Here is a 22,313-nt window from a genome sequence, read left to right on the forward strand (position 1 = left end):
TTGCTTATATACATACAAGCGATCTGAGGAAGAAACAAGACTAGGTTTTCTGGGATGTGAGGACATATACAGTGAGGGGTGTGATTTTGCTGCTTATCCACTCAACAACGGGAATATTTACCCGAAAAGAGCATAAATGTAGCAAGTTTGTCAGATAACATCCCATTGAAGCATTCGTAAAACAATTTCAGTAAGGCAATATCGCGACGATGTGAAAAAAGCTGGATCTTTGTCGATAATACCGGACCTATAAAGGTAGCGTCTCATTTTTTTTGCACCGTTCAAGTGATGATGGAAACCATACTCCATGCATGGGTGAATACTGACTTTAAACATAGAATACTGATCGGTGTGAATTTTTTCTCGTTTGGTAGAATGAGTTCATTTTCTTTGCAAAAGACTTGGCAGTAGCTTCTGTATTTTTGTCAATATTACCTGTGAATGCTGTGTCGAAGATTTTGAGCACTGTGATGTAATTGTTAAAAGCGTTTCTTTGATAGCAAAATGTTGGCATCATTTTTGGCCGTACTTCACTCTTGACTAGATGCCATGTTCAAAATATTCAACCATTACTTTGTATGTGGGCGTGTGTTCATGGGAAATTATCGTATCTTTTTATTGTAAATTTGATTCGACTTATTATTATTAATTATTTAGTATTTCTCTTGCTCTTAAAGAAACTATTAAGCATTAACGCACTGAACGGATTTAATCTTCTAATTTCAATACTATGTAATTAACTAAGAACTTACTGCAAATACAAATGGCCTTTTACTGGTGCATTGGTTATTATAGCACAATATAGGGTCGGTGTGTTTTCGTGTTTCGGCAAAGACATTCTATGATGTTCATTAAAAGGTATGTGTATATCTTTGGATGTAATAAAAAGATACTCTCCAAGTTTGGTAAAATAATTAGTTATTCTAAACTAGTTGCTCTACCAAGCCTTGAATGGAATCTTCGAAAGTACGGCATTCAAAATCATACCAAATAATTTGCCACACAACACGCTATATATATATGTATGTATGTGTTCTGCAAAGTTGCGACTGATGGTTAAGGTTTCCACAAGTACAATTCGGGTTCTTTTTATCCGGCTCGAATCTCGCCTATTCACGTGATTTATCACGTTCTTCATGTCTTCTTGCATAAAACTACATACACTTCTTGCGTTTTCTTTTTTCTTCTTTTCATGTATGAGTTACAGAAAAAACACACCGTTTGTCTCTTCGCGGTAAGGCTATTTGTGACATTACTAATGCAGCGTGAGCTGAAACCGGGCCAAAATGACGGATCGCACGTGGAATTATAAGTTGTATTCTTGTTGTCCACGACCATTAATGGTTAATTAGAAATTATCAATAAATATACTAAAAATAATAATGATCAAAATATTATGATTAATATATGGAGACTAGGTCGTCCGATATGATCGTATACCAAATATTTAATCCAGCATGAAACAGATGGTCTGCTTTTGAAAATCTACCATTTTATGTAAGGGAGAGTGATAGCAATTTACATGGATATTATTCCTATTGAATTAGAGATATATTCCGCAGAATCATTTTATAGAAGTCTGCAATACACAAAACTTTATTCCAGACATGGTAACAAAAGATCATAAAATAAAAATTTCTTCTTGGAATACAATTCTTGAAGACTATAATGCAGCTTAATTATCTTCAAAATAATATCCAGATGTAGAAATCTTGAAATTGATACTTCAAGAATGTTGCATACGAAATGGTTGGTTGTTTTTGTTTTACGGCATATCAACCTTTTTTCAGATTATTTAATGCCGAATCTAGTTATTTTGAGGAACGATTTTTAATGGAGTATATTTATTGTTTAAGTCGGATTCTATTTAACCCATAGTTGGGACCCTAACAGGTACTACCACTCCGAGTCAGAGTGGACCTGAGAGCAATGGCAATTAAAGGGTGGCTCCACACTCCCCAAGGCTCGCAAGGTGGGGCCTCCCATCGGATATAGTTTTAGGTCATATCCAGGACCGCATACGAAATGATCAATTCGTTAAGTAATAATTGGGCCACTATGTTTAATTGAAAAAAGTTGAATATGTTACTTGAAAATATCATATAAGAAAATACACAAGTATTCTGAGAAGCATAGTCTGTTCATTTTAAATTGATATAAATAATAATAATAATAATAATAATAATAATAATAATAATAATAATAACTAGCGGGACCTGTAGAAATTTCACAGCAGCATTTTTCCTATGTAATATATTCTTGCTGGGCATGCTGTGAGCGTTCTGTTCAACATAAATGAAGGCACAATCATATTATTCTAGTTTTTTATTAAAACTGTACTGCCTCCTTACTAAAATAATAACTTTGATATATTTCCTGGGCTGATTATTTCATTACAAACACACCGGTCAATTAACTCACATTTTACCATTTTTCATAATTATTATGTTCGACACTAATTTTGCATAATTTCAACCCACATTATCGCTCCACCTTTTGCTAAAATATGAAATTTAATATATTGTATCGGCTGATTATTTTATAAAAAACTCAACTACCAATTAACTCACATTCATCATTTAAACTCACCATATCGCACACCTTACTAAAATAATAACTTTGATATATTGTCTAGGCTGGTTATTTCATTACAAACACACACATCAATCAACTCACATTTCATCATTGTTGGTAATTCTTGGATATGTTACTAATTTCGACAATATTTTTTCATAATTTAAACAAACGTTGTCGCCCAACCTTACTAAAATAATAACTTTGATACATTTGCTTGGCTGATTATTTTATTACAAACACTAATCAATTAATCTCCATTTCATCATTTTTCATAATTCTTGGGTATGTTACTAATTTCGACAATCTTTTTTTTATAATTTATACCCACATTAGCGCCCCTTCTTAATAAAATAATAGTTTTGAAATATTGTCTACGCTTATTATTTTATTACAAACACACTAATGTATGAAATCACATTTAATTATTTTTCATAATTCTTGGATATGTTACTTATTTCGACAATCATTTTTCATAATTTTAACCCACATTTTCGTCCTTCCCTCGTTACTAAATAGTTACTTTGATATATTGTCTAGGCTGATTATTTCTTTACAAACACACCAATCAATTAACTTATATTCCATCATTTTTTCGTAATTCTTGAACATGTTACTAATTTCGACAATCATTTTTCATAATTTAAGCCCTCCGTTTCTTCTTCCCGGTTTACTTATATAATAACTTTGATACATTGTCTAAGCTAATTATTTTATCATAAACACACCAATCAATTAAATCACATTTCGTCATTTTTCGTAATTATTGGATATCTTACTAATTTCGACAATATTTTTTTTATAATTTAAAACATCCTCGTCGCCCTCTCTTACTAAACAATAACTGGGATATATTTTCTGGGCTGATTATTTCCTAAAAAACATAACTATTAATTAACTCACACTTCATCATTTTTCTTAATTCTTTGATATGTGACTCATTTCGACATAATAACTTTGATATATTATCTGGGATGATTATTTCATTTCAAACACACCAATCAATTAACTCACATTTCGTCATTTTTCATAATTCTTGGATATGTTACTATGCCGACAATCATTTTTCATCATTTTAACCCATATCATCGCCCACTTAATAAAATAATAACTGATATATTGCCTGGTCTGATTATTTCATTGCAAACACATTAATGCATTAAATAACATATTATCATTTTTCATAATTCTTGGATATGTTACTAATTTCGACAATTATTTTTCATAATTAAAACTATCCTTATCGCCTTCTCTTGCTAACATAATTACTTTGATATATTTCCTGGGCTGATTATTTTATTATAAACACACAATCGATTAACTCACATTTAATCTTTGTTCATAATCCTTGATATGTTATTAATTTCAGCATTAATTTTTATAATTAAAACCCACATTATGCCTCTCCCTCCTACTTATATAATATATTTGATATATTGTCTGGGCTTATTATATCATTACAAACACACCAATCAAGTAACTCACATTTCATCATTTTTCATAATTCTGGGATATGTTACTAATTTCGACAATAATTTTAATGACTTTATATTGAAGTTATTATTTAAGTAAGTGGGGTGGCGACATCACTATATCCCCCACCTCACTATTAAAAATATATATGAAATAAAGTAATGTTTAAATCGTAAACGGTTAAAGTAATTTCCGGGATTAACTTCATATCCCGTAACTCACTGTTTAAAATATACTTGAAATAAAGTAATGTTTAAATCATAAACTGTTTCAGCAGCTTTTCGAAATTAATACATATAAACATTAACACGGTTTGGGATTAGACAACCATTGCTTGAACATGAATTTCTGAGTGTACTATCAGTTTCAGTATTCCAGTGACTTAAATCCACCCTTTTTTTGGTCTTGGTATACGAGGAGAAATCCTTCATTACTGATACTATTTTTATTTTTGCTATTGACCAGAGTGCCCCTTTTGGGGAGCTGGTTTCCCCCTAAATTTTTAACCGTCCTCATGTCCAATTCCGCCTTTGTGGGGCGGCAAGTAAACAAAAAAAATAATCAGAACGGACATTTTCCAGGACATTTTATAATTAATCAGAAGTGACATTTGTAGGGCATTTTGTAATTAAATCAGAAATAACATTTTCCAGTTACTTTTTTAATATTAAAACTTTGTTACATATAGTACCTATTCACAATGCCTCCCCACGGGAAAGATTTAGACACCAGGGTCGTTTTTTTTAACGTGGAGAAAATTGTCTTAGTCGTAAAGGATTTCTCTTCCACTGAGAGAGAAGAAATTGATTGAAATGTAACACCTGAAGAACAGATACTACACTGATCTTAGCCAAAAGGCCAAGAAAGACAACTAATTTTTATTAGTTTTGCCTGAACAGCGACACCAATTTTTTTTTTTTTTTACTTTTTTTTTTTTTTTTTTTTTTTTTTTGACAAGGTTTATTTTATTTCTTTTTTTTTTGACAAGGTTTATTTTATTTCTTTTTTAGGTATATTGCATTGCACAGCATGATAACGGACGGAGCGATAAGCGGCGGCGGCGGCGGCGGCGGCGGCGGCGGCGGCGGCGGCGGCGGCGGCGTAGAAGTAGTAGTAGTAATAATAATAATAATAATAATAGTGATAGTAATAATAATAGTGATAGTAATAATAATATTAATAGTGATAGTAATAATAATAATAATAATAATAATAGTAATAATAATAATGATAATAATAATGATAATAATAATAATAATAATAATAATAATAATAATAATAATAATAAGATTAATAATGATAAAAATTATAATGATTATAATAATAATAATAACTAGCGGGACCTGTGGGAATTCCACAGCGGAATTTTTCATATGTAATAAATTCTTGGATATGATGCTAATTATGTCAATAATTTTTCATCATTTGTAACTCACCATTTCGTACACCTTACTAAAATAATAACTTTGATATATTGTATAGACTGATTATTTCAGTAAAACCCACATCATTTAATTCACATTTCATCATTTTTCATTCTTGTTACTAATTTCGACAATATTATTTTATATTTTTAAGCAACATTATCGCTCAACCTTACTAAAATAATAACTTTGATATATTTGCTGGGCTGCTTATTTAATTCCAAACAAACAAATTAAGTAACCTCCATTTCATCATTTTTCATACTTCTTGGATATGTTACAAATTTCGACAATCATTTTTCATAATTTGTACCCACATTATCTCCCCCTTCCTTGATAAAATAATAACTTTGATACATTGTTTCGGCTCATTATTTCATTACAAACACACTAATGCATGAAATCACAGTTCATCATTTTTCTTAATTCTTGGATATGTTACTTATTTAGACAATCATTTTTCATAATTTTAACCTATATTTTCTGCACCTCCCTCTTTACTAAATAATAACTTTGATTTATTCTAGGCTGATTATTTTATTTCAAACACACCAATAAATTAACTCACATTTCATCATTTTTTATAATTCTTGGATATGTTACTAATTTCGATTATAATTTTTCATAATTTAAACACACCTTATAGCTCCCCCTTACTAAAATAATAACTTTGATATATTGTCCGGGTTGAATTTTTCATTACAGCACACTAATCAATTAACTCATATTTCATCATTTTTCATCATTCTTGGGCTTACTAATTTCGACAATCATTTTTTATCATTTAAACCGACGCCATCACCCCTCCCCCGTACTAAAATAATAACTTTGATATATTGCCTGGTCTGATTATTTCATTGCACACTCATTATAGCATAAAATCACATATTATCATTTTTCATTATTCTTGGAGATGTTACTAATTTCGACAATCATTTTTCATAATTAAAACCGTCCTTATCGCCCTCTCTTACTAACATAATAATGTTGATATATTGTCTGGACTGATTATTTTATTATAAACACACCAATCAATAAACTCGCTTTTCATCATTTTTCATAATTCTTGGATAGGTTACTATTTTCATCCATAATTTTTGTAATTAAAACCATCTCTATCGCCCTCTCTTACTAAAATAATAACTTAGATATATTGTCTGGGCTGATTATTTCATTACAAACACACCAATCAATCAATTACCATTTCATCATTTTTCGTAATTCTTGGATATGTTACTAATTTCGACAATAATTTTTCATAATTTTTGGCCCCCATTTTTTCCTTTCCCCTTACTTAAATAATAATATTGATGAATTTCCTAGGCTGATTATTTTATTATAAACACACAATCGATTAACTCACATTTCATCATGTTTCGTTATTCTTGGATATCTTATTAATTTCAACAATATTTTTTATAATGTAAACCATCCTCATCGCCCTTTCTTACTAAAACATAACTTTGATATATTGTCTGGGCCGATTATTTTAAAAAAGCACAACTATTTATTAATTTACATTTCCTAATTTTTACAAATTCTCGGATATGTTACTAATTTCAACAATCACTTTTTTATATTTTTTGCTCAAATTAATAACCCCACACTACTCAAATAATAAATTTGATATATTTTCTGGGCTGATTATTTCATTTCAAACACACTAATTGATTAACTCACATTTCGTCATTTTTCGTTATTCTTGGATATGTTACTAATTTCAACAATCATTTTTCATCATTTAAACCCACATCATCGCCCCCTTACTAAAATAATAACTTTGATATATTGTCTGATCTGATTATTTCATTGCAAACACATTAATGCATTAAATAACATATTATCATTTTTCATAATTTTTGGATTTTTTACTAATTTCGACAATAATTTCTCATAAATTAAACACACCTTATAGCCTTCTCCTTACTAAAATAATAACTTTGATATATTTGCTTGACTGCTTATTTCATTAGAAACACATCAATCAAATACCTAACATTTCATCATTTTTCATAATTCTTGGATATGTTACTAATTTCTGCAATCAGTTTTTATAATTAAAACCCACATTATGCCCCCCTCCTACTGATATAAGAACTTTGATATATTGTCTGGGCTTATTATTTCATTACAAACACACCAATCAAGTAACTCACATTTCATCATTTTTCATAATTCTTGGATATATTACTAATTTCGACAATAATTTTCATAACTTTTAACCCACTATGTCGCTTCCTCTTATTTAAATAATAACTTTGATATATTGCCTGGGATGATTATTTCATTACAAACAAAGCAATCAATTCTGGGTATTCTCATAGTATATATGTTTCACCTATCTTATCCAATCCCGGGTGACGTCACATATTCTGCTAATATATATCGTTCGCCTACCTCATTCGATCCCGGGCGACGCTGGGTATTTTGCTACTATATGTTTTCCGCCTATCTTATTCAATATTGGGCGACGCTTTCTGATAGTATATATTTGCACATCTCATTCAATCCCGGGACTCACTTCATATCCGCCACCCTATTGTTGAAAACATACATTAAATAAAGTAATGTTTTAATCGTAAACTGTTTCAGCCATTTCCAAGACTGACTTTATATCCCCAACACACTGCTAAAAATATACATGAAATAATGTAATGCCTAAATAGTAAACTGTTTCAGTCATCTCCGGGACCGACTTTATATCTCAAACCAACTGTTAAAAATATACATGAAATAATGTAATGTCTAAATAGTAAACTGTTTCAGCCATTTCTGGAACTGACTTATAATCGTCAACCGACTGTTAAAAATATACAAGAAATAAAGTAATGTATAAATCATAAACTATTTCAGCCATTTCCGGGACCGACTTCTTATCTCCCATACTACTGTTAAAAATATACCTTAAATAATAATGTCCAAATGTAAATGGTTGTAGCCATTTCCGGAACCGACTTCATATTTCCCACCCAAAAGTTAAAAATATACATTAAATAAAATAATGTGTAATGCGTAAACGATTTCACCCATTTTCGGGACTGATTTAAAAATATACATGAAATAAAGTAATGTTTAAATCTTACAGGGTTTAAAAATATGTCAGCAAGAGTTGTTAGAAGACACTAAATGGAAAATAAATTAATTAATTAATAAATAAATAGAAAATAATAAATAAACAATAAATAAATAAAAATAAAATATAAAATATAAAAACTAAAAGTTATTTAAGAGGAGAGGATGACCGGTATCTGCAAATTCAGGAAAAAGCAAGAAAGAAAGTAAGTAAATACATATAGTAAAATATGAGTAAATATACATACAAAATATGAAAGTGTGCGTAGATTGATATATTAGACAGATAGGAAAGTTTAAAGAATAAAGCAGAAATTGCAGATAAAAAACCGGCCATGCAAAGAATAAATAAAGAATTAAAATAAAGGATTATTAAATTATAAAGTATTAAGAAGTATATAGAAAAAAACGATAAAGTTGAAGAAAAAATTATATATCTATATAAAAGGTAAAAGTAATAACTATGTAATTTCAAAATTGCCATAATTAAATTTGGGCTGATGTTTACAGAAAGAGTTCAGTTCATTTTTAGAATTTATTATATTGTTATTCGAGGGGAAGTAATTATATTTATAACTTCGGTTGTGCAGAGGCGACTTAGAGCCTGGAGTATAAGACTTAACTTTTTTTATAATAGTCCATTTGATTGAGAAGGGGGTATTGTTAGAATTAAGTTTTTTAATTAAAGTGGTTAGAGAAGTTCCTTGGTTATTATTAGAATTATGGTTGTTAAAAAGAAGAAATGTGGTCTGATATTCTTTTCTTAATGAGCTCCCACGCAATCCTCCCATAACAGACACTAATATTTCGTCTTCAAGTTATCCTTCTTCCCATCCTCCATCTGATATAGTTACTAATCCAATACACCATTCGAGCAGTCCCCTCTATCTACAATCATACAACTAGTAATAATAATAATAATAATAATAATAATAATAATAATAATAATAATAATAATAATAATAATGTTTCTCCTAACAGCCATCCTAACACTAACAACACTCATTATCCCCTCAAAAATAGTCCTCATACAGACATTGTCCCACCATTTGTTGAACACTATGAACAACTGATGATCCCTTAAATTAACATTAGGACTATAGTGAATTCGAGAGAGCAAGTTGAATCAGTGATTGCGGATGATTAAATGACTTACTGATTAAATAGTATTCTAACGAATGATAAAAAATATAAGAATTTAATATATTTTTATATAGTTTTAAAAGTAAAAAAAAACTTCCAAGAATATATATATATATATATATATATATATATATATATATATATATCCTATGTTGCATGTGTTGATATATAGAATTGCTCTTTGGAAATCTGTTTAATAAGCTTGGAATTATAGTCGTCGTATAATCTTCTCTTTTTATATACATAATGATCATAAGAAAGTCTTTTGCGTTTCGTGATAAAACAAAGACACGGAATGCGTGTTCAAATCTCGTCTAAGGTCATTAATTTCCGACTCAGACAGCTTACAAAAAGGTTGAGGATATAATGGCGGATAGTGGCAAGATAAAGCGACAACCCCAAAACGAAAAAACCGTCGAAAGGTAAATTATCCAAAATATAATGATTATAATTTAGTTTTTTTTTCTTAGTCCACTAGATCAAACGTAAATAAGAAAGTTAATTAAAAATGGCGGCTAAAGTCTAAATTTCAATCATTGCATTAGCTATATGAGTCAGAAGAAGACTATTTACAGCAGCCAAATTCTTGCTTTTCAACTAATAATTCTCTGAGTCGGGTTTAGCTTGACAATTGTGGGCCGTTTCCGGTTTTGCTCAAACAAACCTTTACATCAAATCACGGACAACGACGACGGAATGAATGGCGGGAACGGGAAGTCATAATTATGGTAATTTCGTCGGAAAAAGAAATGGCGTCGACATGCAAGAGGCCGCATCGGCGGATAATTAAAGTCTTTTACATTTCTCTTGTAGACACGGGATATTTCTGCGCTTGTTATTCATTATCAGATACATGACAGCACGATTGTTACACACATATATATATATATATATATATATATATATATATATATATAATGAACTTTTCTATCGTGTTCGACGTAGGAGCGTTTAAAAGTAAAATCATTCGAATGCTTATGGCGATTGTGAGATTTAAGTCCAGTAAATTGTTTACAGAAGAGACCACAAATAATGACAGGCTTAATGTAGTCACACACACACACACACACACACACACACACACACACAGCCTATACATATATATACATATATATATATGTGTGTGTGTGTGTGCGCGTGCGTGTGTGTTGTGTGTGTGTGCGTGTGTGTAGTGAGAAAGAGACACTTTAAGGAACCGTGACTGGTTGTGTTGCAGCAACTACCATAATCTATTCTACTTTTATTTTATTCGAAGTTCATACGCTATAACATATCGCCTTCGGACGTACTTATCTAATTACAACAAGGTATAACTTCTACACTGGAAAAGAGTTTCAAGTCTTGATTCTTTTTGGTCCTTTTCCAGTTCTATTTTCCCAACACTCACATCGCTGACACTGCTATATCAATGATTATCGCCTTGTGTTCCTTTTTTTTCAACAAGACTAAACCTAGTCTGCTTTCTTTAATTACATTATCACATTGAATATTCATATTTAACAATAATTTTACATTATCACTTTCCATCACACCTCCTGATACACGCCTATATCATTTTTCATTGCATCCCATCTCTCTTTCCTTACATAGATCCTAATGGACCTTTCTCGTAATATTTTCATGCCGCCTTTTTACTAATTTTAAGCTAACTTTTCTCAACTACTGATGAGGTAATGTACACATTGGTAATTAAGAAATTAAAAAATTAATACAAACCTGTTTGTGTGCAGTGTGCAGAGGTATGTGTAAACAAAAAAATGAAGGAAAAGAAAAAATGGCGGCTTTTTATATGCTTGCAAAATTTTCACATAACATGCAAATGAGATGCTTCCGGTTGGATATAAAAAGTTTGATTGTTAGAAACAGAGTTGATTTTGGATTTGGATGTACAAGCAGCAAGAGTTGTCAGCAGTGCGTCATGTTCTAGAGGTCAGTTTTGAGAGTAGAGTGTTGAGATTTGCAATTGAGTTTTTGATAGCTAAGCGTCGAGATTTGGAGTTGAGTTTTGACAGTAGAGCATTGAGATTTTGAGTTGAGATTTTGAGTTTGAGATTTTTTGGCAGCAGTGTGCCGAATTTTTAATTTTTTAACTACATACAAGTTTTTCATTCAATATCCTTGAACACCATTTGGTCCGAGAGCCTTCAAATTTGGAATTTTCTAACAATGTTTCTGTAACTTTCTTTGTTCATTTTCGCCACATCTTAAGTTTGCTTAAACTTACTTTCTATTTCATTCTTCAGATTTTTGAACCAGAAAGTTCTTCCGTTATGTCACTTTTCAATACTCCAAATATCACTCCAAAATGTAGCATATTTTTCTGAATTTGCTATTTCATTTAAGTAATTGGACCATTTATTAAGTTTTTCGTATAACCTCTGGGCTAAAGTAAACAACCTATTCTGTATAAACTGTTATATTATCTCTTCGTATCTCTTCATTTTTACAGTTTTTGCTATTATTATTAGTATTATTACTACTACTACTACTACTACTACTACTACTCGAACCCATCACATTTACGCTCTTATTTACACTCAAGTAACAATATTTCCATATGTTTTGTTATAAACCGATCTTCATAACGATCAGAAACAACTTAAATAATTTAAAATAGCATTTGTTTTTTATCTTTAAATTGAAGCCATATACAGAATCATGTGCTACAGGGAAAACGTTCGGTCGACATTTTAAGATACAATTTAGAGGTCCTTTTTCGGGTCCTGATTTCATTTTCAGCTGTATGTTCCTATCCAATGAAATAAAATAAACATGTATTAAGTACTGGATTGCCATGCTTATTCATATTACCGCCGCCATTTTTAGCTTCGAATATTTAATAATAAAGCATGTTTCTGCGTGTTTTAGAAATCTTGCTTGTACAATATGAAATTATGCACACAGAAACACACACAACAACATACACACACGTGTGTATATGTGTGTATGCGTGTTTTAATCTGTGTATATATACAATAAATTAAATTTGAACCCTCTTTAGGGAATTAAGAAAAAGCGGTTGACCTAAGCAAAATGTAATATTTAGACATCCTATCATGGAATAATCTCTGACGAATCACTATTTATGCCCGCTTATTTGACATTTATAGATACTTAATTCCCTCAATTTCCGTGTTACTTTCTGATGGCCTGAAGGCAGAATATCAGTATACAAAGTCAAGGATGACTTCGTCCTAGCTTTTGAATCTCCTTAGGTTAAGTCACACTGATCGAGCTGTAGAAACATCGAAAACGTATCTATAGATAGTTATACACACACATACACATACACACACACACATATATATATATATATGTGTGTGTGTGTGTGTGTGTGTGTGTGTGTATGTGTATGTGTGTGTATAACTATCTATAGATACTATACAAAATACATCGGACTGTAACTGTAGAAGAAAAAATAAATGTCCCCTACAAGGCTCATGTAAAATTAAAAATGTTATCTATAGCTGCACAGTATCAAAAACTCCAAATATACAAGAACCTATCAACAGCCATAACTCAACTACCAGATTAAATAATAACACCAACTTAAATCAATCTACCGATCAATTATTAACCAACCCACCACATTATAATCCAACAATAGACCTAACGGAAAATAATCATAATAATCAAGAGGTAATATATATTGGTTCCACATCTGGCCCAATAAAACATAGAATTTCAACGCACAAACATTCTTTTAAAAATAACTCTCTATCAAACCAAGCTACTCTATCCAACTATATTTGGCAACTAAAAAATAGCAATATTTCTTTCAACTTAAAATGGCAAATAATTGAGACTTGCAAATCATATAAACCAGGAGATAAATTTTGTACATTATGTACAAAAGAAACCCTAAAAATTTTAAAATATGAAGATATAAAAAGCACAACCAAACTAGTAAATTCAAGACACGAGCTTCTATCATGTAATCATTAACGTTGGTTTAAATTTAATAAATATAAACCACCTTAAATCATTAAAAATTACTCATTAGTAAAAATAGATATTTTTTTTTTTTAATAAATTAAGTTAAACCAATTACCGCCCTTAGACTCGTAAATCAAATAATAAATAAAGCCATGACAATTATCTCCCCTTAAAAACTTGCAAAAAAAAAAAATACTCTCTCTCTATAGATATTAACTGTAGCGTCTTTAAATCAAAATACGCTAACGGAAACAATTTACTGCACGAGCGTCGCCCTTTTAAAATTCATCATTCAATAAAATAAAAAGCTATAGCAAACATCTAAATGACTACTTTAAATACAGTTCCTGATTTCAAAAAAAGAAAAACCAAAAGGTAATTATATATCTATATATTTTTAAATCAAATTTATTATGTAAATTCAAAAAAAATATATTTTTTCTACTCATTTCTATCTCTAACCTATACCAATTTTCTTATTAATTTTCTTATAAATTTTAAATCCAAACCTTTTACTTCAATTTTTCAGATTCATCTGCCTTACTTTTAATGCTAGGTTTATTTTTGGTGTCTTTTCAGTTCAATAGAAATCCTCCTAAATTTGCTGATGAGGAGACCGTGCTTACCAAAAAAACTATGTATAATTGTTCTACGTGACTTCATGTATACCACAAATAAAATGCACGGATTTCCGAAACGATCGTACAGATAATTGACTTTGTTGTTGTTCCTTCTTATGAAACTGATTTTTAATTTAATTAAATTTTGATTTTTAATTTAATTAAATTTTGATTTTTAAATTTTAAAATTTTTTTAAATTTTTAAATTATAAATCACATTACTTAATATATATATATATATATATATATATATATATATATATATATATATATATATATATACATGGGAATTTTTAGATAAATTATATATAATTACAACAGAATTTATTGGTTGACAAAAGAGTACAGATAATTATTAAAGTTTTTTTTTCTTTAACCCCTGGATTTTCAATAAATGATTTATCTCATCAGAGGAAATTTTGTTAGCTAAATAGACAGGATTAATTGTGAATTTTGCTTAAGAGATTTAAAATTAAAATTGACGTGATATGTGGAAAAGGATACTGAAAGTTGAAATAACGAATATACTAGGAGCCGTTATAAAATCAAATGAATAAAGATATATTCCAAAATGAATTGCGGGATTTTATAAGCATATTCTAGTTAATGTGTATTTGGCAATCCAATTGCTTGAATCCTTTGAATATCCGCGTAGGCAAAACTTTGAAGTGAATTAACTGAAAAACAGTATTTTGTTCATTTGTTGCCGATAAGATTCTATTAAATTGATATATTTTTCTTTCTATGTTGACGTATTTAAAGTTTAATTATATTATAAAATTGGATAAACTAAGAGTGAGATTTTCAAATGTTCGCCTCGGCTATTTATGATAAAAGGAGTTTAATTATTCTTTATGCTGTATCTCGGTTATGAAGCAATTTGTGCGTATCCAGTGAAGTTTGAGTTTTAAAAGGAAGGAGGGGGTGTTCGTATAAGAAAAAATATTAGAATCTTACTGATGTAGGTTTTAAAAGACAGAGAAGGGAACTGGTGTTTGCTGTGATTAAAAAAGTATACAGGTCAAAATCGGTGGAGGTAAGGGGTACATAAATAGACGAAGCTATATATATCAGTGAGAATGTGTGTGAGGACAATTCTCAACTTATATTCTCAACGAATTTTTTATCTACAGACTTAAAATTTAGTATATAGGATATTCAGACAACTGGAAAACTTTTACATTATTTTTATATGGAAAAAAGGGTTGCTAATGGCTCAAAATTGAAACATTGGTACGTGGGGATCGTCGGATTTTTATCTGTTTGTCAATTGTTTCACACATGCGCATGTGTGAAACGTTCACATGACAAATTCTTTATGTTAAAAACAAGTAGGTTTGAAAACATTTGTAGATATCGTGTGAAGCTGGTCTAATTGTTATCTTATTTGACTCACTGTCTTTAGGTTTTGGTTTCAATCTCAGCCCCAGTATTTTTTTTACTAACGCGAAGTGAACAGTTTAGAAAAACAGCATAATACACGCATGCACATGTCTCAGTTTTTGTATGAATTTAAATATAATATTTATGCGTATTTTACGACTGGGCACCGCCGAACGGCCTGCTAGTATTATATGAAAAGAACATTGTCTGTATATGTGGGTGAGTTTGATTCCTATGGACTCTTAAATGACTGGGCCAATTGTTTTGAGATTTCACGCAAGTGTAGTTTATGTGCCCAGCAGTGTTCTTAGATAGGGGTTGTGTCGGAATGATTAAATAAATATCGATAATCGATCATCGAAAAATTCGATAGGATATTTTGACTAAAGGTAACGCCTTCTACAACTTAGTATCACACGTGCATTTAAGAAATTGTATTACAACCAGAAAGACCCATCATATAAAATCAACATTAGGTTCTTTGATATGACAGGTGCACGTTCGAAAGAAATTATTTTATTTAGAGGACAATTGAACCATTATACTTAGCCTTTGCATTTTAAACCACAATTCAAGCTATTATATAAAAATAATTCTATAAAATCAACAGTCGATTCTCTACAGTGCAATGTAGACTACAATGTATTGTGAACTAAATCACTGCAGGCAGCCACTTCCGGTGTTTGTGGCTGGTTTCCAACTAAAGCGGGCAATATATCGATTTGATTGAAAAATAGTCGATTTCACCGATTTCGATAACAATAAAATGGGAGAGGAGTGAAACATTCGTTAATCCTTCTTCAATCCGGGCAACTTCGAGTCTAGTATATAATAAAGATTATTTAAATATTTCACCGTAATGAAGAATTAGAAAGGAAATAATAAATTCCGTAAATATTCATCAACGTTTCGTCATTATTATAAAAGTGTTTCTTAAGATGATTGATAAAACTAAATGAAATACAAATACAGTATTTTAAAATATTTGGTTTGTTAGGCGAAATATTTCTTTTTGATAATTATTTTATTTTGTTGCTTGTTGTTAGCTTTTTTTCTTTTTGCGTACAAATGTACAAAGTTTTGTTATTAATGTGGTTTAAAATCGCTAAATGAAGTCTAAATTCAAGTTTTTTTTAGTTAATAAATGTTTTCTGATAAAAGGAGATAAATTCAAAAGCTTTACCTTGTTTAATTGCATTGGGTTTATAATGAGTGCTAATTCAAAAAGTCTTCGCTAAAATTTATTAAAAATTTATATGCTAAGTCTAGCTTATATATTTCGAATGTGTTCGAAAAAGAACTAAAACATTTTTTTTTACTTCGTATTTTATTTTTATTGAGCTCTTTACAAGTACATAAACTATATTACATATATTGAACACTCTAGTGTTATAGAGTTAAATAAATAATGATATATACCGCTCATGAGAAATCAGTTGTATGCCTAAATTTTACAATAAATAAAATGACTGTTGCTTACTTATGTCAACATACATCGGCCATACACACTATAATACAAGTTAGGCCTGACATATAAAATAGACTTTTATATAGCGATGCAATAAAAAACCAATGTTTCTAGAAAACGTAACTAACAGTAGAAAAAAAACGAAGCTCTTAATTTAAACCCAGAAAGTACTCAGGTTAAATAGATGAACTTGATGACTGTGTAGAAGACTACACTGACCTTGTTAAAAACATAAAATTTCATAATAAAATGGACTCCTTCCAACTTTAATATATAAATGCTATTAAAATATCACCAAGTATTTAATACCAGCTTGATAAAATTATATATATATATATATATATATATATATATATATATATATATATACATATAAACTCAACCCATAACAACATAACGAGTTACTGATGGAAAATATTAAAAAACCATATCAAAAGGTGTCATGTGATATAGAATTGAAAATAAATATAGAAGCAAGATAAATAACAGCCTAAGTAAACCTCGACAATCTCATAAATCCCTTAACAAGACTACAATTCCCTATCACATTAAAAGACCACAAAGATAACTTCAGAAACAATAATGTAGATTAGAAATCCCAGCAAGAAGTGAACTAGGAAAAATTAGCGATGAGGAAATTGACACCGAATTTAAAAAAAAAAGAAAATCACTTGAATAATCCAATGGAAAAATACCAGAAAAGCTAGAGACTGTCCCGGGCATCACATATAGATCGCGCTACTAATATACAAAAATGCAATTGATTTCTATAACGTACTTTTCAATGATGTAAAATGTGAAGCAATTGAATTGTTATTTTTACAACAAACAAATATTTAATGGAAGCCGTTGTTTCAAATTTTCAAATCAATGGGAAAAAGTTAATTCCATGAGTAAATGAACATTTGCTGAAACAAATCAGTAAGATGATAAGTGTTAATTAGTTAAAAACCATGTTTTAGATGTAGTATCTGATATTAACCGCGGTCCTTTAGGCACAAATGATGCTGGACGCTCAGTTCGCCCATAATTAGCAGTACTCTCGGAAAACATAAAAGTGACCCAGAAAATTGTTGGTTAATCGTATATTGTAGTAGCGTGAGATAGAAAAAGAAGTTAGGATGTCAAAAATCAGCGTCTTCACCGTTTTGAATGAAAATTTTTTAATGAGAAAGTTGTGTTCAAATGAGTGTCGCGTTTACCAAAATCGATCAACATCAACAACGCGTAGACGACTCATAGCGTTGTTTGTATTGTTTCAAGGCAACAACGAATGACTTTTTGCGTCAATATATATGAATGGATGAAACACAAAACAATCTCTTACTACAGAGTACAAGAGGCATTCGACTGAGTGAATGGATGCCTCTGTTCAGTTTCAAGAGAAAATGGATACCTCCTATATGGGCAACTGCGCGTATATATATATATATATATATATATATATATATATATATATATATATATATATATAATTATCCACTTACACGTGTTTCATGTCCACGACTCATCAGAGTGGATTAATCTCGCTAGATTCAGCCACTCTGATGAGTCGTAGACGACGAAACATGTGTCAGTGTATAATTATATTTTAAAAATAATATATATGCCGCTCCCCATATGGGGGTACCAAATTGGATAGAGGGAAAATTATTCCCAACTCGCATTTAGGTAAAAATGCACTTTCGTAAATAATTGAATTCTATTCAAAACATATCACAAAAACAAAAACAAATATCACACACACACACACACACATATATATATATATATATATATATATATATATATATATATATATACTTGTGAAACAAGGGTTGCGCATTCTTCAACTCTACCTTTCCTGAATCGCCATTGTTTGAGTCCATGTGCAAGCAGAAGTCCAAAATGATTGAAAACAATGCCGAAATAAGCGGAGAGCACATACAGAGCCTAGAATTCTCAAATGATCACCTATCTTAGTACTCTTTAGGTTCAACGTTGCTTAGCTTCGGTGATCTAATATGAAACACTATGTCAACGTGATCATGCCGTATATAAGTGAATACTGGTAGGTGAAACGTGTGGAATGTATTTACTACATCGATTTCTTTGATGAAGAAGAACCATCAATAGCAAACTTTATATAACATTATTGTGATTGTATGATCGGAATTCCCAATAAACTACCTCACATCCCACATCAAGAAAAAGAAGTGCCCTTACATCAAGATAATGCACCGTGCCACAAGCCAATCGCAACGATAATAAAACCTCATAAATTGTTTTGCAGGCATTCTATTTTCTAGGTCCAGGGCTATTTGCAGATCTAAATACAATAGCCCAGAATAAATATGTGAGTAAAATTGACAACGGGGGCCTATATTGAACTCAAGGAAGAGCGTTCTAAAAATATTAACATTCATAAGTTATAAAAGACTTATAATCGTCTCGTCATCCAAAAAACAAACTATGTTTATAATTAACGTGGAATTTTGCCTAGAAGTTGCTATTTTATTAGTTACACATGCGACTGTAATGTGTTACGTTATTATTTTAGATAAATATATTCCTATTCTGGTTACTATTAGTTTAATTTTCGGCCGAGGTAAATTCCCATCCTCTCTAAGTACATGTTTTTGAAATTTTATGTAGAATTTGGGAACTTATCCTGAATTTCAAACTAAAACAACCAGCAGTTGATAATTATCTTTCTGTCCGACATGTGTAAAGTAATGATTATTTTATTTTAATTGCTATCACTCGTAGTAGGAATTGAACCTTCAACACATTGAAAGATTGTTGTTATATAATAACATGGTTAAAAGTTTAATTAGTCATTCTCGATCTATCTATCTGTCTATCTACTTAGCTATCTATCTAGTGGTATTATTAAAACAGTTTAAATTGGGAGATGTTTATTGTTTAGCTGAAAATGTTTACAGAAATGAGTCAAGTTAAAAATAAACAAAATAACATTAAGCAATTTCGTACGTAACAGAGGTCACACGTTAGGAGACGTGTACTTTTGGTGATGACGTAACAGAACTGGCAGGTCAAGAGGTCAACACGATTAGATTGATAGATTAGATTGGGGAAGGAGGTTAACAGACTTTTCAAGCCCAGAAAGCGGGGATAGAAACAACAAACAAGGTATTTCAGTGCTTCAGTGATATTCACAAGGAGTCTACTTGTGAATACCACTGAAACACTGAAATAAATGTCATCGTTTCTGTGGTTTCACTAAAGAAGAAAAAACAGGTGTCTCAATCGGTTATGGTGTTGGTCGTTGTATGTTTCATCACAGAGACCAGCAATGTAGACGGAGAACGAAATGGTATTAAGGATATATCCTTCTTCTTATAAAATATGACACCTTTATCTAAATACGTAATATATCCCATGATTATACCATAAAAAATGACTCAATTTATACGTTTACATGAACACAAACCCAAAATAACACTGTTACTCAGAAGAGATTGCACGCCTTTATCCAATGTACTATTTATATAATACATAAAAGCAACTTCAAAACATACAATGGCAAAATAACGCCTGTGTTTCCCTTAAACGGAGATCATCTATAAAAAGCGTAGTATATGAAGTCACCGTAAAATGATCAAAATAAAAAGGACGAGGATATATCGAAGTTAGAAAGGGTAGTTGTAAATCAGCAAAATAATAACCATACTTTAAAAAAACAATAAATTTAATTATTATTACTTGACAAACTAGCCATCATCATCTACGCAATAGAAGGACATTATCAACAAACTTCCGTATATATTACATGCTATAAATATATATATATATATATATATATATATATATATATATATATATATACTAGCCGTACCCGGTCACGCGTTACTGTGGCTCAGTTTGTTAAAATGGAACACATTCCTCAAGAAAAATTGCATTTTTTTCGTTTATTTACTTTTATTATTTTTTGCAATTTTTTTAATCAATAAAAGTTGTTATTTTTTCCACAAAACAAAGATTAATTTTTTACCATAAATTGTTAGGTGAAAGTTTTTATTTTCAGGAAAACTTGCACTTTTTTAAAAGAAATTTGGCAGTAAACGTTTCTCTTTGAAAACGAATTTTTATTATAAAAAGAACAGCTGAATGATTTATATGAATATTGTAAATAGTTATATGAAAGTAGAGAAAAGTTTGATTCTTTTTTCAAGAGAATGTACAAATTATTTTTTTAACAGATGTTCCGAAAATAAACAGAAAAATACTTCCATCATTAATTATGCAGAAAAATAAATAAAATGTTGATTTAGTGTTTCAACATTATGCTTATAAATTACGATAAAACTTGCTGAGTATGCGCTGTTTTATTGTTGTTGTAAAAATGGAACGGAAACTTAAATTTTGTTCCGTTTTAATCTTTCTTAATTTTTTAATTGTGCCCCCCAAACGAATATAATCAAAACAGTAACATTTAACAATTGTACTTTATGTATATAAAACACAAAATATTTTTTTAAAAAAAAGTTAATAACGAAAGGGAAATAATTCCATTTTTAAACGAAAAAGTCAGTTTGGTATATCTTTTTGTTATTTTTTACATAAGTCCAGCTTACCATTCACATTGGAAATATCGCCATTTATAGGTTGTCGGGTACGTTTACAACGAATAAACACTCCAATTTAGTAGATGTATCAGAATTTTTGTAGGAATTTGTGACACCCCTATCACGAAACTGCGAATAAAATATAAAAATCTCGTAATTTCTCTTTTAAAAGTGGGTTGTTTATTTTCTTTATGGAGTATACTTCCAAAATAAACTATTAAAGTTGTTTTAAAAGTAATAGAAATATTTTTTTTATTTTTAAAAAAACAGTAATGAATTTTACGAACTCAATATTTTTCAATTTTTAAACTTTAAAAATCTATCAAAATTTTTCTATTGATTCTATTTTTACGATATTTTCAGGATCAATGTGAAATTGTATGCTCTTTCCAATAAACCGAATATAATATTTTAGACAAACAGATTTTTTTAATTCACGCCCCCCCCCATTTTCAAGTGTCTATTAAAACGTAAATAATTAATTTACTCACCAAAGTTTTATATATCACAAATTGAAGAGAAAAGGTCAATATAATATATATTCAAATTTAAAACAAAAAAGTAGTGTTTTTAGAAATTTACCTGTAAAGTTAGAAGTTTTTTTTTAAACCACGTTGTTTGTTTGTTTGTTTTTTAATGTAACCTTAGTTAA

The 22,313-nt window shown here is 29.9% G+C and overlaps 1 pseudogene; it reads right to left on the bottom strand.

Annotated features, from left to right (window-relative positions):
• Nucleotides 1–4,818: 4,818 nt before the first annotated feature.
• Nucleotides 4,819–4,918, bottom strand: LOC145284293 (U2 spliceosomal RNA; annotated as a pseudogene).
• Between the last annotated feature and the right edge of the window lie 17,395 nt (nucleotides 4,919–22,313).

The sequence above is a fragment of the Euprymna scolopes genome, chromosome 8 (genome assembly GCF_053919585.1).
Source record: "Euprymna scolopes isolate OS-2025 chromosome 8, ASM5391958v1, whole genome shotgun sequence".
NCBI classification, from domain to species: Eukaryota; Metazoa; Mollusca; class Cephalopoda; order Sepiida; family Sepiolidae; genus Euprymna; species Euprymna scolopes.